The 19,126-nt window shown below is 43.0% G+C and overlaps 1 protein-coding gene across 1 annotated transcript in view; it reads right to left on the bottom strand.

Annotated features, from left to right (window-relative positions):
- KCNAB1 (potassium voltage-gated channel subfamily A regulatory beta subunit 1) overlaps positions 1 to 19,126 on the bottom strand; it is a 756,359-nt gene that overhangs the window by 359,824 nt on the left and 377,409 nt on the right. The window lies entirely within an intron of this gene.

Genomic DNA, 19,126 nt, shown 5'->3' with positions numbered 1-19,126 from the left:
TGTATGTCATCAAAAGAACAGTTATCAAAACAATCAAGAATGCATTCAGAAAACAATGTGCGCAATATATACAAGTGTTTGATTTGTACAAGATCAATACTCAAGTTTCAAAAACACCAAACCAAACATTTTACAAAAAAATAAATTCATACAATACATGACAAAAATTATTAAATGAGCACCAGTCCGTCAAATTATATACCAGAAGAAAGGCGGACAAAAAAGTTTGAAGATGCTGCCTGCCTGTCTTACTAAGCCTGTAATCGGAAACTTATAGGATTGCACAACTAGGGATAGAAAGAGTGGTATTGTTTTTGGCCCTAGTTGCCCCCTTCTTCTTTGTCACAGGCTGGGAGTCAACGCGTTTCGAACCACTGAACGATTGTGGGTTCTCCTCAGGACATGGACTGGATGGAGCCGTAGCTGTAAGTAATAATAATGGAGTTTGGTGTGATTATTGTACTGCGAATATATTCAGATGAACTCTCCGACTCTAAAAGCAGTATATAAAAATACCTGACTGTGGCACCCAGTGGCTACGTGGATGTTGGATCCTCGTACAGGATAGAATTTCTGTGGAAACACGGGTATTTGAATGAATGCAGGTATTAAAATGAATAAGGGTCTCTGCTACAACATGCTGCTGGTACACAACAATTGAAACTGGCAGCGTGTAGAAATACCCGTCTGTAGCACTCAGTGGCTACGTGGATGATGTAGTCTCGCACAGGATGAGTTTTCTGTGGGGAAACATGGGTGTTGTAATGAGTACAAGCCTCTGCTTAAACATGTTGCGTAGCACAGCGATGGAAGTTAGCTGTCTGGCATCCTACCTGAACTTCAGAACGAGTGTAGTGCAGAGTTGGAATTCAAACCCAGTCATTAATCCGGTGAAAGTAGCGTTGTCGGCTAGCTTCGTTAACTCGGAGCTGAGTAAAGATTAAAAGGTGTACATGAGATTCATGTTTGGGCGCAACCTATCCATGCGACTATTCATAGGAGAAACCCTGTTTACTTACTCGTTAGATTAATGTGCTGTTTCGTCTCTGCACCTCCGGCGTCTGGCGTGTGACACTGTGAGTAGAATCGAGTGGTTTAAAGGGACCGCGTTACAGCTATTCAACAATAGACATAGAAAGGGGCCGTGTAATGCAACCGGCCGTTTCTATAGCTGGTAATTGTACTGCGTTCAATGAGCTAGAGTATTTTGCAGAGACCCGTCGCTGGGTACAAATGAAAAGTGCATTAAGCACATTAGCACTGCCAAGACGAAAAATGGTCACAGACATAGCCGAAACATCGGCTGAAGGAAGAAAAGGGCGAAGGGGAGACCCTGGGTTTTGAGGGTCACCAAAATTTTTCTTCAGATCGGCGGTGACCAGGGCATGTCGGTCATAGGTTGCCCAGTTCAGACAGTTCATTCAGCCCCGAGGTGGCTGTGTCAAATTTCAGGATGAGGTACGCTTCTTTTTGGGATAGACGTGTGTCTGGATCACCACTGCCACTTTTGATTACTGCCAACACAGTCCATCTCAGATCATTCACACAATGATTGTGTTGCAAAAAATGAGACACCAATGGTGCTGTCAAAGTTTTGTTGTTAATTCTCGAACGATGTTGTATAATCCTCTGTCGGACCTCCTGTGTTGTCTTTCCAATGTAAACTTTGTCACTTTTGTCGGCTATGTCTGTGACCATTTTACGTCTTGGCAGTGCTAATGTGCTTAATGCACTTCTCATTTGTACCCAGCGACTGGTCTCTGCAAAATACTCTAGCTCATTGAATGCACTACAATTACCAGCTATAGAAACGGCCAGTTGCATTACACGGCCCCTTTCTATGTCTATTGTTGAATAGCTGTAACGCGGTCCCTTTAAACCACTCGATTCTACTCACAGCGTCACACGCCAGACGCCAGAGGTGCAGAGACGAAGCAGCACATTAATCTAACGAGTGAGTAAACAGGGTTTCTCCTATGCATAGTCGCATGGATAGATTGTGCCCAAACATGAATCTCATGTACACCTTTTAATCTTTACTCAGCTCCGAGTTAACGAAGCTAGCCGACAACGCTACTTTCACCGGATTAATGACCGGGTTTGAATTCCGACTCTGTACTACACTCGTTCTGAAGTTCAGGTAGGATGCCAGACAGCTAACTTCCATCGCTGTGCTACGCAGCATGTTTAAGCAGAGGCTTGTACTCATTACAACACCCATGTTTCCCCACAGAAAACCCATCCTGTGCGAGACTACATCATCCACGTAGCCACTGAGTGCTACAGACAGGTATTTCTACACGCTGCCAGTTTCAATTGTTGTGTACCCGCAGCATGTTGTAGCAGAGACCCTTATTCATTTTAATACCTGCATTCATTCAAATACCCGTGTTTTCACAGAAACTCTATCCTGTACGAGGATCCAACATCCACGTAGTCACTGGGTGCCACAGTCAGGTATTTTTATATACTGCTTTTAGAGTCAGAGAGTTCATCTGAATATATTCGCAGTACAATACTCACACCAAACTCCATTAGTATTACTTACAGCTACGGCTCCATCCAGTCCATGTCCTGAGGAGAACCCACAATCGTTCAGTGGTTCGAAACGCGTTGACTCCCAGCCTGTGACAAAGAAGAAGGGGGCAACTAGGGCCAAAAACAATACCACTCTTTCTATCCCTAGTTGTGCAATCCTATAAGTATCCGATCACAGGCTTAATAAGACAGGCAGGCAGCATCTTCGAACTTTTTTGTCCACCTTTCTTCTGGTATATAATTTGACGGACTGGTGCTCATTTAATAATTTTTGTCATGTATTGTATGAATGTATTTTTTTGTAAAATGTTTGGTTTGGTGTTTTTGAAAGTTGAGTATTGATCTTGTACATATCGAAGACTTGTATATATTGCGCACATTGTTTTCTGAATGCATTCTTGATTGTTTTGATAACTTTTCTTTTGATGACATACAAAGAATTGAATGAGAAAGTCGAATAAAATAGAAAAAAAACAAAATAAAATAGTTGATCAGTCAGTACTTACAGGCTGAGTGTGATCAAATGATAAAAAAGTAAAACCTGACTGGCTATTTTGTTCCGTTTATTATATTGTCGTGGTCCAAGCTGGTCATAGACAGGTCCCAAACCTCTCTTGTTGCCCTACATGTGCATAAAGGCGCAAAGCTGGTCCACGGTGTTGTAACCATGTTTGGAGGCAAAGCCTTGGCCAAGGCCGGGCCGATCCACACCCGTCATCACCCAGAATAGACTAGGCTGGCCCCCCCCCTGACATCTGGAATATTGGTTGTACGGTTCCCACCTCCCCATAGAGGGCACAACGAAAGTTTAAAACAACAGAGACATGATGAGAGATTATAAATACACTGGACTCCTTCTTACTAAGGGCGGCTGATGTCCTATCTAAAGAAATTGCTTTGACGGAACGTAGCCTTTCCCTGGAGGAGGTTAGACCTGTCCAGTACCTACTATAACCCCCTCTTTTGACATTTCTACAGCCCGTGAATACGAACAAAACTTTGAACCTGAGGGCAACCCAGGAATGGAACCACCAGAAAAAAGGAAGAGAGGGAGGAGAAAAAAAACCCTTTGTCTAAACCTAAGCCCGACAAAAATCATAATTTGACACTCACCCATTAACTCCTTTGATAGCCTCTACATTTTCTACTACTGAGTCTCCTTCCCAAAACTTGGTACAAATTCTAACATCATTCTTTCAACCGCTTTTAACCAGACTTTCTAAAAAAGAGGATACTTTGACTCTCCTTTGTCATAAAATTCCTACTATGCTGAACGGTTTGAGAGGGGTCACTTCTCCCGGATCTCTACAAACTCAGCTTCCATCATCTACTGTGGATTCTTCGAACTGCTTCACTAATATTACACAGATATCTCATGCACCCACTGAATTAGCGCAACATTGGGGAATGGTTGATTTGATGACTGAGAGCTCACCCCGACCGTAACTAACGAAAGAGCTTGACTTTCGGAGGTAGTCACTTGCATCATTCCTTCCCTAGATACCGGACAAGTTGGTAAAAGGGGTATTGTTGAGACCCCTCAAGGGCAAGGCCAAGGGTATCTAAGGCATGAGGATGTCATGGCATTTGCGCACGGAGAAAGGTTGGATGTCCCCCCCAGCTGATTGCCCTTTCGTCATTGTTTTAGCCAATATGCCTATATTAAAATCTGACCAAAGGGAATCTACAGAGCAACTAATGCATAAGGCCTTGTTTTGGCTTTCAAAATTCTCAAAAGGAAGGTTTGACCGATACCAACACCTTATAATGGTGAGAAGTGTCCATTGGGTGGGTTCTGCACCAAAGGTCATAGGACGGGATTGTATAGTTCTGAATTTTACTGATCACCGACTTGTAGGCAATTTATTGAGATTAACGAATATTCCTTCCCTTGACACTGACATTTGCGCCCTCCCTCTGGGTTTCTTCTATAAACATCCTAGGTTATATACAATCACAAACTTTCAGAGGAGTCACCCCTGTTATTCCCGCGCCTCTTGAATAAGTATAACTAACAAAAAAGTGCTCCAGTTCTTCCTTCTAATAGATTTGCTGTATTAGGAGATATTAATGTGTGCAATTGACTGAGTAAATCATCGCCAGGTATCTCTAAAGAAAAGTATACCCACCTCCTTCCCTTTCTAGATCCCAAGAACTCCCGCCTGTTGAAATTTCTCTGGATCCTCTGTGTGAGGGATTAGGCAGAGAGGGTAATGAACCAGGATCTGTAAAAGTTATTTTGTGGAATATAGCAGGCTTCAAACAGAAAAAGTCTAATCCCCATTGGCGGGCCTTGGTGACTCAATTTGAAATATTATGCTTCCAGGAAACATGGGAAATTGACCAGATTAATATAGATAGTTATCGGTCCTTTGTGACACCCACAACACGGTCTAGGGCTGGTCGAGCAAGAGGAGGATTATTAACTGTTAGACCTGGTACCATTGGCGTAAGTCTCCCTTCCATTTTTTTTCTATTGTCTCCCCTGTTTTTTATATGTTTTGCTGGTTTTAGATGCTTTGGGCACTGTGCCACTGCTGTTCAGTGCCACAGTGCAAGTGCTCCCTATTGTAAATTGTGAAAAATTGATTAGTGACTCCATGATTGGCTTATTTGATTTACTTGTCAGACCCTAGTACAGTGCACCATGTGTGCCCAGGGCCTGTATCTCAAATGCTGCTAGTGGGTTTGCAGCACTGATTGTGCCACCCACAGAAGCAGCTTGTAAAGTGTGTCTCAGGCCTGCCATTGCAGAGCCTGCGTGCAGTCTAGTACTGCCATGTCGGCTTGGTAAGTGCACCCACTTACCAGTTCCTAGACCTTTCTTTTCCTACATGTTAGCCACCCCTAAGGTAGGACCAAGGGCAGGGTGCACTGTAAGTGAAATGTAGGACAGGCCCTGATGTGTGGGGCATGACTTGATATAGAATTAAGGCCAATTTTGTTTTTCACTGTTGCAAGGCTACCTGTTTCTATAGGCCAGAATGGGCAGTTTGATTATAACATCTTATAATCCTAACTGACCCAGGGAACATGGTGGAATACCGAATTTAGTTTGCCTGAACTCAGAAAGATAAAATAAATCTTTTAGGGAAGTTGGTTTTAACATTCTGTGTTTGAAAATACAACCTTTAGAAAGTAGATATTTTATTACCTAGCCATCTAGCCTGCCTCCGATAGGTTGTGTATTCCATGTCTGGTTTGTGAGTGACAGGGGCTGGGGTGGCTCCAGGAGGCAGGGTGAGTCACCACTAGGCTGAATAGACCTATCTGCATTGGGAGTGGTGGGAGGAGTAGCACCTGGGCCTGAATAGACCCGTGTCTGCCGTCCACAATGCTGGCTCCACCTACTGTGGTAGGTCTGATGACCCTGGCCCACACTGACAAAGAAAGAAGTTGTGCACTGGCAGAATGCACCCAGAACTGGTTTGGACTGGGTACAGATACTCTCGTGGAGAAGTGTGGCTCAACGGTTAGAGGCGGCAGACCCAGAGGCAGAGGTCGGCCCGGGACCAGGGTTCAATTCCCGACGGCGGCTGGGTGCAGGACCAATGTCAGCGGGCCCCGATAAATCTCGCCTCGGTGCCACTCTAACCATGGGGTCCCACGCTGCAACTCTGGGCAATAGCTTGCTTAGTCTCCACTCCGGCCCCATCACCGCCGGGGATGCCTGGCTGCACCTTGGGGAGGCCCAGTAAAGGGACCATCTCACAGGGAAAGCCAGGACGGGTTCCCCAGTGGTACAGCGCTGGGACGCTCCAGGGTAACCACGCGCTCTATAAATCCAACATTCATTCATTCATTCATTCATTCATTCATTCATTCACTCTGCCTTCAGAGACAAAAGATTTGTGTGTATAAAAAGGGGGACCCAGACCCCAGAACTTTAAATGACTTCTGGACATCAAGACAGACTTTTGCCAAGGAGAAGAACCACGGAATCTGCAGGATTTTTTGACTTTCCCTGTGCCAGTGTGTTGCTTTCTGGGGTTGGCCTGCAGTGGTTTCTTTATTGCCAAGGAAAGGAGAAATACTTTTATTTGCAACTTTCGTCATCTTGAAGAAGAATCTACAAGGGTTTGAACTGTGCTTGCCTCCTGTTGAAGTCCCAGGGATACAAGACTTCACCACCAGCTCACCCCTGAATTTCCTTGCTGGGAATTCTGTCTGTAGAAGCCTGCCTGTTGTTGGAAGCTGGAAGCGCGACTCAATGAGAAGAAAAGTGTTGCATCCGCAGCTGTCGCATCATCGGAGAAGCGTGTCGTCACACCACGGGTTGTCGTGGCGACCACCAAAGAAGCATGTCTCCGCCGCAACTGTGTGTCGTCCCATCACCCAAGAAGCGCGTCGCTACCGCAAGGGTCGCTGTCGCATCACCGGAGAAGAGTGTCGCAGGGCCTGTTGTGGATCCAAAGTTACAGAATCGCCGCACGGCCTTTGGGCGTAGACGCATCGTCTTCATGTCATCGCATCACGGGCACCATCTTTTCACATCGCACCAGATTGTTGCATTGAGGCACCATCTTGTCGCATCGCAACCAGGCCACACCATGAGATCGTCGCATCACCTCCTCTCCGGTAAGGAACAGATGCATTGCCTACTTTGCGTAAGCACTGAGGAACAGATGTACGCCTCCCCGAAGCAAGGAACTGACTCATCGTTTTCCCTGCGAACCTTTTGTTTATCTTGCTTGACCCATCCAAAGGTACTTTGTGAAAAACGTCTCGCATTTACCATCTATAGTCAACTGAGTTATTTCTACCATCTTAAAGTCATTTTCTTAATACTGTATTGTGAATTTTTGTCGTTTGGATCTTGTGTTGTGTCCATCTGTGGTGTTTTCACTGTATTACTGTATGTATTCACAAATGCTTTACACACTGCCTCTAAGACAAGCCTTCCTGCTCGTGCCAAGCTACCACAGGGTTGAGCAGGGGTTATTTTAGGAGTGTAGCCCCCTTACTCTTACTAGAAGCAAGGGTCCCTATTTGGACAAAGGTGCAAGCCATTGCCAACTAGAGACCCCCAGTTCTAACAGTAATTAGTGACTAATACGCAAACATTAAAGTTGATAAAATGTGTAAACACTACTAATTATCAAGTTTTTTTATTTGAGGTGCATAAATGCCGCAATTAGATCCTTGTTAATTTTTACAATAATAATTTTGAAGGTAACCAGACAATGGTACTGGACCCCCTGGAAACAGACATTACTGACTTTTTGGAAAAATCACATAAAAATTGTGATATCATCTGGATGGGCAACTTTTATGCCCATAGCTGTAACGGGGGGGCTCAACTGTATGTGGTCTGAGAGATGTTGATGAGGACCCTCTTTTTCATTTTTCTCAAAACGATTATGGAAATATCCTAAATAGGATATTAATGGCTAATAGCCTCAAGATAATTAACCCATATGATACTATAACTGGCCAGTAGGTCCACACTTTTTCTACCGGCTCCTACTTTTCGACCATAGAATACAATTTAGTTTCAGAATCCATTAAATCACATTTTACTAATATTAAGACCCGCGTTAATGCCTTTAGCGATCATGCAGCAATTTCCTACAGCACGACAGTAGAGCAAAGGCGTAAACCTTCAGAGAAATTATTACCAAAGCTTTCTATTGCAAGAAAAAACAGGGTTGTTTTGAAGTGGAAATAGTGAATACTATGGAGTTCACTGGCCAAATTTTGGGCAAAATGGTCCTTGAGATTATGACTTGTTTGGAATTAAACACACCCTAGATCGATCGCCTTTGAGCGGATCCTATTGGAGATCAAGGACAACTTGTCTTGTCAGGTCTCAAATGGGACTCTCAAGAAGGTTCGCTGGTTTGATAAGGTCTGTGTAAAGGCCCTTAAAAACGTACATGGCGCCCTAAGGTCAAATCCCAGAGATCAGAATTTAGTGAAGTCATTATGTTTGACACACAAAAAAGCAAGACTAGATGGATTACATTCTCTTACAGAGGGGACCTTAAAGAACCTACAAATAGCAGCAGCATTAAACAGCAACAGAGACTTTTGCTCCTTTCCTAGGAGAGGAGGAGATTTCTCTAGAATCCCATGTGCTAGAGGACGCATGGGTTGAACATTTTAGAGCACTTTTTGGGAATCTAGGGCAAGTAAAAGCCCTGTGTGGAGCTTTACCAATCTGTAATTCCGGAAATCCCTTAACCTTCAGCGTGGATGAAATTAAACATGTTTTGAATCAGTCTAAGAGATCTAAAGCCCCTGGACCCGATGGGGTCCCGATCGACTTTTTCCTGGATAAACAGGACCTGTGGGCCCCATTGCTCACAAATGTTTTTAACACCATAGTTCGAACAGTCCCGTTGGTATCCTAGAAAAAGTCGGCCATAATCCCAATTTTTAAAAAAGGGGATACGGCCTTCCCATTAGATACGACAGCAAAACAAATGGGGCGGGTACTCCTGAACAGATTGGAGGGGTGGGTCTCTGAAAAGAATATAATAATTCCTAGCCAATATGGTTTTAGAAAAGGAAAGGGGACGGTGGACCAATGCCTCAATTTAACCCATATAACTGCAAAGTATATGGAGGCCAAGAACGCCTATCTGTATATGGCATTTATGCACTTAGCGGCCGTCTTCGACTGTGTGGCCCATTCCAAGTAATGGGCAGTAATGGAGGACATGGGAATAGAGATCCAGATAATTAATTTAATCAGAGAGATGAATGCAAATGCTACGGCATATGTACACTACAGAAATAAGGGAGAATGTACATGGTATTATAAAATTACCCGCAGAGTGAGACAGGAGTGTGTACTCGCCCCGTTTTTATTTGCTCTGTATACTAATGCGGTGGAGTCCGCCTTGGAAGGCTCTACAACAGATGTCCACCGCATTAAATCTTCTCCTGTCCTGATACTCCTCTATGCAGACAATGTAGTGTTTTTGGCGCGAACTGGTAATGCACTGCAGAGACTAATAGAGGAGTACGTAAAATGTATGAACAATCTGGACATGAGGATTAATCAATCTAAGTCATTTGTACTTGTGGCAGGTATGCCTTTAACGAAAATCCCCACTTTGTCCATTGAAGGCCGAAAACTTGAGATTGTGAATTCATTTAATTACCTTGGGATTATTCTTAACAGGAACAATACAAGGGTGGATATGGTGATAAATAGAGGACCCCTAATGGGAAAAAGTATTGGAGGGTTTTTTAGATTTATAATGAAACTTGATTCAAAGACATTAAATGTCATAAAAAAGGATCCATAAGGCAAAAACATTGTCTATCGCTGTGTATGGGGCAGCTATGTGGGGCTTATTGGATATTTCCAAATTGGACTATAGAGGACAGCTTTTTTAAAAGATTGCTACGTGTTCCGAAATCTTGTTCCTCTTACATTTTTCACTCTGAGCTGACTGCCTCTTATAGAACAGATAACATTTGTAGTGCCCCAATCCTTATGTGGTACTCAGCATGAAGGAAATAAACCTCAAGTCTAACTAGACATATTTTGCTGGACTGCCTGAATTTAGAAGGAGTACAAAAAATAAAATGGCTAAAATATGTTGAGGCCAATCTCCAAGCAATTGGGGTACGTAAAGTATATGAGGACCCAAACTTATGTTTGACCATATCCCAAAAAGAATTGAACTTTTGCCTATTAGATCATTTTGAAAAGAAAATGTATGACCTCAACTGCAATTTGACCACAGCAAGATCTTTTAGCCCCTACTATAAACAATACTTTGACCACATATCAGTCTTTTGTAACAAATCTTTAGCATAACTACATTTTACAGAGAATCTGACTAAATTAAATTCCACCTATGTTAGGATATCCCCTAAATCTTACTCCATCGATGCCCTTTCACTATGCCCATGTGATAACCATTCTACCCAGGATGATTTGCATATTGTCTTTTTTTGTAAGTTGTATCTGAATGAAAGGAAAAGGTACATCCTCCCACTTATTTGTAAATTAAATATCAGACAATCTCGCCCAGCACTTTATTACCCCCGGCAATTATTGGATCCCCTGGTATGTTTATGTTTGGCATCATTCTCCTTAGCTGCTAAAAAGACAAGAAGTCGAAATCACTAGTGTGAATTGTATAAGTAAGATAAGGGTCAATCGATTCATTTTTGTTTTTACATTAATGAACTTCTTTTATTAATCGTGCTTTTAAAAAAAATCTTCCTTTTAATTGTATCTCACGTATCTGAGCTTTTATAAATGTCTCTTTTATCTTGTAATGCTTTCTTTAACATTGTGGAATTCACATTTTGTAGAATACTTTTTATGTTCTTTTGGTGAAATAAAGTTATTTTGATGATGACTGGACAGTTTTGCCTCCAAAGAATTTAGCCTCAATAAGTGCATCATCTATGCCATGTCGACTGAGATAACTTCTTGCACACTACACCGCAACTTTTGTCAAGTGGAAAAGGCCCATCATTGGATAATGATCATCAAATTCTACTGGATTACTCATAAACATGTCAGCTACAATACAGAAAACACCTTAATCACAAAAAATTGGCAGGATAGGCTAGTCTTCAAGCTGAGCATGCACATTTTGGAAATTGTTTAGAGCTGTGTATACTGTTGCGTAGTTTGTGACTGGAGATGGTATTACGGATACAAACTCAACCTTCTTCAGGGGGACGGTATTCTGGAAGAGCAGAGCATGAATTTCAGCCCACGGAGGAACTAGCTTTTCTTCCTCCTTTATTCAGGCACTGAAATCAATCAATCAATCAATCAATCAATGAATTTGTAAAGCGCGCTGCTCACCCGCTAGGGTCTCAGGGCGCTGGGAGGGGGGTGCTGCTACTGCTCGAAGAGCCAGGTCTTGAGTTGCTTCCTGAAGGAGAGATGGTCCTAGGTCAGCCTTAGGTGGGTGGGGAGGGAGTTCCATGTCTTGGCCGCTAGGTAGGAGAAGGATCTTCCCCCGGTGGTGGTTCTGCGAATCTGTGGGACAGTGGCGAGGGCGAGGCTGGCGGATCGGAGCTGGCGGATGGGTGTGTAGATCGTGAGGCGGTTGTTGAGGTATTTGGGGCCCATGTCGTGGAGGGCTTTGTGTGCGTGGGTGAGGAACCTGAACGTGATCCTCTTGCTGACGGGGAGCCAGTGCAGGTCTCTTAGGTGGGCGGAGATGTGGCTGTGGCGGGGGATGTCCAGGATGAGTCGTGCAGAGGCGTTCTGTATGCGCTATATGATAATATGATAAATTCAGTTAAATCAGCTTTGTGAACTACAGCATCAGGTAGAAGATCCATTTCCTCAGCCACTTTGAAACTTTCTGGGACATCTTGATGGCCTGTAGTGATTTTTCACATGTTGGTAAGGCAGTTGTGTTTTAAGTTTGCAGCTTCATTTGTTTATGCCTACAGCTGACACAGTTTGTTTTCCTGCAGCTCCTTCATTTGTACAGTCTTGAAAAAGCACCCTGGCAGTATCATGTGTGCTGGATATTCCAGACAAAGAAGATCGGTCTTCTAAATCAAAATTATCAAGAGTAGCAATTGTAAATCCTTTTGTGGTAAAGTGACTTGGAAGTGGTGTGCTGTCGGATTCACAAGAATTTACAGCATGAGCTGCTAACAAGTTCCTGCTCTGTACTATGTCATTAGAACTTGTTGAAACACCAGTCCTCTTCATTGAAGTGATTAGCTCTCTACTTTTGCCTTTGTCATAGATTGCCTGGGCAGTCACCAAGTCTAGTGGAGTTTTCTTATTGCAGTGATGTAATTTATAAAACATGATTCGGAAAAGAATACATTTACACAGCATATGCCTGTCAGTCGTTTCATGGGATTTTCTTCCACTTCCTCGCTTCTATCTTCAAAGCCATCCTCAATGTTACGGGCTTCTGTTCCAAACTCAAGAACTTTAATTTGTAACAGTTTTATACTGTTGATATTAAACAATGACGTAAAAAAATGTTAGGACAACATCAGGCATTCTTGTTGACGCCCATTATTTGAGGAGCTCTGGGTCATCACAAAATTTGTCATCAAGTCCAAAATCCAAATCTCTATTCTGACTATCTGTACGCTCCTTACACAAATCACTTCTTCTGATTTTTCTCAGGCTCCATTACAATTGTTTTTTACAATTATTTATCTGTCTCAAGACATGACCCGAACAAGGCCATAGCCCAATCAATTTCTCTTGATCAGGCTCTCGTGCCTCTCCCTTCCAGCAAATCTCATCATAGTGTGAACGCTCCCCCTCAATTTCCTAAATGACTGGCTGGTAGGCAGTGGCAAGTACATAATCATTATTGGAGAAGACAGTCTAGTTCCAAAGGGATGACTTAGATATCAAAGTAGGGATGGTACACATTTGCACAAACAACTGCTCTAATTTGTCCCATCACAAGAAACCACCAAACCTGCCCAGAAGAACTTGACATCATAGCTGCTAATATGAATGCAAATGTATCAGATTATTTTGCCTTTTCATACATCTCCAGGCATTTTTAAGAAAATGTTGCAGAAGTCATAAAATTGTATACATGTTAAAGTTATAACCCACTGCATGCTTTTATATCTTTATATCTATTGGTATTGTATTGTCTTTTTATGAGCGGCTTCTCTTAGTATATGCCATACTCCTCTGGGTTTGGACTCTTTCAGCTGATTTGTGATCTAAGGTATGGGTAACTTTTAGAAAATTATGTATTTTTATCACTTTTACTTAATTTTACAATAAACCTTTCTTGCCTCTTGACCTGACTTGCTAGTACTAGATTGAAACAGACTATGAAAAAGCACAATATATGTTAGGATCTGTCAGGATCTCAATACCTGTCTCAATCCTTCTCTCTGTGATTGTGGATATTAGTGACAGCTGTACTATAAGGTACAGCTGTACTGCTTGATGCATACCATATTAGCTCTCTGATTCAAACTTATCTCTTTCGAAGGGTCTCGAAAATCAGTTCTTGTTTTAATTTATGAAACCCACAATTCCCTCTCCATTTAAGGAATATTGCACAATCATGCTTTTTCAGTACCTATAGTCCCTCAGTAATACTGTGAGATTGAGCAGGCAGCACTGGGGTCTCAAAATGTAAACTGAACAGCAAACAGCCTTTTCACATACAACATGTCTTCCTTGATGAATACCAAACATGAATTGGGTATTCAAACCCCTATCAACAATTGATATCTCCAAGTTTTACCAGTTGTCAAACACTTTTTAAGGGCTGACATAGCACCTCCAGGGTCATTTCCAAGGGTCCAGGACTGGAATGGCATCACCTGGGGGCTTAGGGCTTACAGCAGGCAGAGTGCAGGTGCAGTGTTCAGGGGGGCTGGAGTCTTTTCTGTCCTTAAGACTCTGATCAGGAAGCCAGGTCACTAGCCCATGGAGTAATTTTTGTGTTCCTCGGTTCAAACTGCAGGTCCAGTGCTTCTTATTCAGGTAGCATGAAAGCTGGGTAGCAGAGTAGCAGGCCTTCTTACAGAAGAGCAGCACATTAGTCCTTCTTATGAGTCTTCCACAGGTACAGATGTGCAATGAAGAGTTGGGTCTGAGAATCCACTATTTATACCTGGTGCCCAATATGAAGTGGGAGAAGCTTTTCGAGTCCTTCCCCTACAGAGATGTCTGAAATTTCCCATGAGGAACAGTGCCAGGACTGATTTACATATGGCTGAATTGCAAACTGAGGTGGCATGGTGGGTGAAGAACGATGGATTGGGATGCAGCCTGAGGGATTGCCAATGGCTGAGATTAATTAAAGCATTCCACCCATCACCTTGTTGTTTTGCCCTAAGTGCGCCAAGTATGCCCAGGCGTGGGTCCGGGATTCACTGTTCCACTGGAACCAAGCTATACTTGACTGAAGAACCCATAATAAGAGCAAAACCGGTCCTGATTTGCTTGCATTCTGGTTCAGGGAGAACTTGGCCTGGCATTTTGGGCTGGGATGTGGTCTGCACAATTGCCAATGGATGGGATTAGTTCAAGCATTCTATACATCACCTCATTGTTTTTGTATTTACATTTCTAAAAGTGCCATTTTCAGAAATGTGACTTAATATGTAACTTCACCATTAATGAGAGATTTAAAGTACAAATCTTTAGACACCAAACTCAACATTCCTACTTGCTCACAATTGAAAGCTATCATTTATTAGGAGTAATAAGGTAACCCAATTTTATCCTATGGTAGAGGTAGGTCTTGCAGTAGTGAAATACAAATTTAAGAGTTTTTCATTACCAGGACTTGTAAAAGTTAAAACTACATGTCCAACTTTTCTTTTTTTAACTCTTTTTATTGAAAACAAAGGAAGACATTACAGAAAGGAAACATTAAATCTCAGGTGAGCACATTGCATTTCAGACACATGAGGAATCATGGCAGAATTCACAATTACATATGACAACATATAATCAAGGGATCAACGAGAGTCCTGTGTCTCCAGGATCGGTACCTGCGTAGGTGGTTCACAGATCTCCCCCCAGTAACTATTCCATGTGTTCCAAATTTTACCCCACTTCCCAGGGCAGCCCCTGACCACATAAACTGCTTTTCTCTAATCATGCACCAGTGAAGGTCCTCCGCCCATTTGGTGACTCGGGCGGCTGACTAGCTCCCGAGAGCTAAGCTATATTTAATTTAGCCACCATATACGCCAGCGTCACTCACTGCTTCTGGTACACATTCATATCTGTGGGCTCCCACACATTCAACAAACACCTCCGGTTGCATCACCACCCCCATAGCTCCTCCCAGCTCTTTGTGGATCTTCGTCCAATACAACTGTATCTCAACACAATGCCAGAGAGTATGCACTAGAGTGCCAATTTCTCCACACTTTCTCCTGCACTCTCAGCTCACCCCATTCACACCAAACAGGGTCCCCTTATATTGGACCTATGAAGTATCTTCAGTTGCACCAGCCGAAGCCGCATCTAGATGGCAACTACCTTCGGGGAGGAAGCCGCCTCCTCATCATCCAGTTCAAACCCATCCGCACTCCATTGAGCTCTAATCCGCATCAGCGGATTCTCCATGTTATTGATCAGTTTCCTGTATATCAGGGAGATGTTTTTTTGGGGGATGAATCCATCTAGTACTCGGTTCTCCAGGGGCGACGCCTCCGGGAGCACCGTGCCTTTAGGGATGTGAGTGACAAGGGCATGTATGTCCAACTTTTTAAATACACTCCACCCTGCCTTATGGGCTGCTTAGGTCCTACACTAGAGATGAATTACATGTATTAAAAAGGAAGGTTTAGCCTGCAAAAAGTTTTTTTGCTAGGTTAAATTGGCAGTTTAAAGCTACACACGGGCTGTGATGGCAGGCCTGAGACATGTTTATAAGGCTAATTAAGTGGGCGGCGCAGGGAGTGCTGCAGGCCCACTAGTAGCATTTAATTTTCATTACCTGGGTCTTTATAGCACCCATACAAGTAAATTAAATGTGCCAATTGGGTATAAGGCAATGTTAACAGGTTTTTGGGAGAGAGGACAAGCACTATAGTACTGATTAGTAGTGGTAAAATGTGCAGAATCCTAAGGCCAGCAAAAATGAAGTTAGCAAAAATAGGAGGCTTGTAGGCAAAATTTGGAGAAAACCACGCCAAGGATGTTATTTCCAATGTTAATAAAGAAGCAAAATTTAAAATTTGACAACTTTCTCTATATGTGATTTTGAACTTCACAAAATAATTCAATATTTGAGTATTTGCTTGGAGTCTACTTGTTTTTGTATTTTTCTTTAGTTTTGAGGTTCAAATCATAGAAATTGTTTAGCCTGGGGTTGCCCAGCTTCCAACAATAACTCAGTGGGGGGGTCCCTGGATTTCATTATTGATTAAGTGGGAAGTCAAAAGGTGAAGAACTGCTGATATATTTTATTTTAAATAGAACTTTTATACAATAAACAGACTGCTTATCTCTGAAAAATGGCCCCCATGAAGTGTCACTGTTATGTTTTGGTCAATCTGCATAAGGGGAAGATTTACTAGCAGTTTACACTTAGGCAACTGGTCCAAAATGTTAATTTTACATTTACTTTTTAGTGCAAAACTTGACTTTGAGTCAAGGAGCATTTCATGGATGGTTTGTGGTCATTCCTATGCAGCCAACCACGGTTTCCGACTCAAAACCCTATCTACGAACCATGGTAGGGAGTATCTTGTGACCAGAAATATTGCCTCTTTGGGGCAATTGTTAAAAAAGATAATTTTTTTCTTACTTTGCATGTGTGCTGCACTGAAATAAACACATTGAAAGTTGGAACATTTAACGTTTGCCTAGACATGGTATTTTGTACTCCAAGGGTGGCCTTCCAGTACAAAGCTTATGATAGACATGAAGCAGACATTTTGGCATTACTGTGCAAAGAAGTATGTATTTGGCTAGGCAGCCTAATTGTACACCAGTGCTAGAGAGGGAGCAGTACAGCACCATATCTCAGTAGATATGGTGCTGCACTGCTCTCATTCTCCCACACAATGTGGCACAGCAACTTTAGTTGCCTTCATTCATCGCATTCATTTTTATTAAATCTACCAATAAATGCCTTCTGAAGTCACATACATTCATTCTCTAGATGCTCTACAGCCCACTATAGAATTAACTTGTCTCGTTCACTTTCTATTGACATCCATATCAAGGACACAATTTCATCTTTAGAGGTATATCTTTAAAGCTAACTAGTATCATCTGCAAAGTCTGACTACATAAATCACAAAGCCTATGGGACATTGTGACGGTGCTGGACTCGATACCCCTGCAGGGGACGTGGAGCAAACACGGGACTGGTGGCTACCTACCCCCCTCTCACCTGCTTATGTCCCCTTTCACCAGGAGCCCCCTCAATTCCACCAGGATGAATGGTGAGAGCAAGAAAACGAGCCCCTTTGGTCCAGCAGCATGATTATCAAAGACGGGTCCTTTAATGGAAGGTTTGAACATGACGAGACTCCTCCCACTGACGTCACCACACTGCTGACAACAAATGCGAGCGGAATCAGGAAGTCGGCAGACAGCGTTTCCCCGGAGGACGAGAGCAGCGTTAGCGAGCAGAGAAGAGGAGAGGAGCAAGACTTTAAGAAGGAGGACGAGACGGTAGAAGATCCCCGTGGTGATACCAGAAAGCCTGGAGGCCAACGGCACCACGAGGCGCCCCACCACGCTCCCACGGGAGGAGCGTGGCTCCAACAGGTACGGGGCAGAGTGGCTGGTTGGGTGAGGCAAAACAGCCTGCCTTATACCAGTAACCAGTGTAAATAGAGTGAAACTCTGTGTACAGATTGCCCAACAACCCTTCCTTTTTAAGAGCACTCTGAGCACCTGTTGAGTTTGTAGATAGCACTCCTCCACTGGGTTTCCTTCACCCCCGGTCCTTATTCACAAGCTCCCGGTCTCCCTTCTAATACCCCCACTTGTCTCTTTCTCTCCTGGTTGCCGGACGGAGTGGAGAACCTGTTGTGATCTGTGCTCCCAGAGACCGAGCCATTCACCACCCGCGGCTTCTGCCCCAATATCAAGACGGATCCAGCAACATTCGCCAGGGAAAGACTGACAAGCCGAAAGAGAAAATCATATATTAAAATAAAGCCTTCTTTGAGATCCCTACTTAAGACCTCTGACTCTCTTCCTTCTGCCCCTCCCACGCTATTACAGACATGTACCCTTTTTCAGTGAGAACCATAAATAAAGTAATTGTGCACTATTTCTCCAGACACTAGCTCTCTACCTTCTGGCAACAGCATCAAGCACCTTGATGTCCAACATTTATATGCCTATAACAAACAAATTTTCATCTGATTCTCAAGGGGTACGTTTCCATCAATGGAAATCCTCCTTGTGGCCTTCCTATTTTGATTCATGTCAATATCATGAGGGACATACTTTGCCGGTGGTGCCTCATGCTGGAAAGGGAGATTGCCTTATTTTCTGAGGTAAACAGCGCTTATTCTGTTTCATGCAAGGGGTTACTCTTTGGCCAGGTTCTGGCCTTCTAGAGGAGAGGATGCACTATTCCATTTCTTACTGTAAAGGCTTTCTTATCAACCTAATATGATTGGAGGAAGACATCTGACCCAGACAGAATTTCAAACAAATATGAGTATGTCAGATCTAAAGGCTGAAGCTACAGTCCTTTCATCTGCATTCAAAATCATTAAATAATTCATATTGCTGATGGTGGGGATCACTTGCAACTCAGATGATGGCAAGGTTCTTTGTCAGAGAGACGAAAACAGTTGTTCTTACTGGCTCCACAGTTTTCAGAGTCAGGTGACACACACTGCAGCATTCCATGGGGCCATCTTCCTATACACCTTTATTCAGCTCATTCATGTAGCTAGTGTTTGGGTTTTAAACTAAACACATGCTTTAGTTCTAGATGTATCTGAAGATACCTTGCTATCATTGAAAATGGAGTGAGTTGGGGACAGATAGCATCATAACTAACTTTAGATGTCTCAAAAGATGCTGACTCTTACCAGGCACAATACAACAATAAGGTTAGTGGGATTACCAGCTCCCTTGGTACTTCTGTATAGTTTGAGATCTCTATTTGAATAAGAAAATCATGGAAATGCTCTAATTTGGCACAATGCATCCACAAAT

Source organism: Lissotriton vulgaris, chromosome 11 (genome assembly GCF_964263255.1).
Source record: "Lissotriton vulgaris chromosome 11, aLisVul1.2, whole genome shotgun sequence".
In the NCBI taxonomy this organism is placed as follows: domain Eukaryota; kingdom Metazoa; phylum Chordata; class Amphibia; order Caudata; family Salamandridae; genus Lissotriton; species Lissotriton vulgaris.
This window is presented reverse-complemented; position numbering and strand designations above follow the sequence as displayed.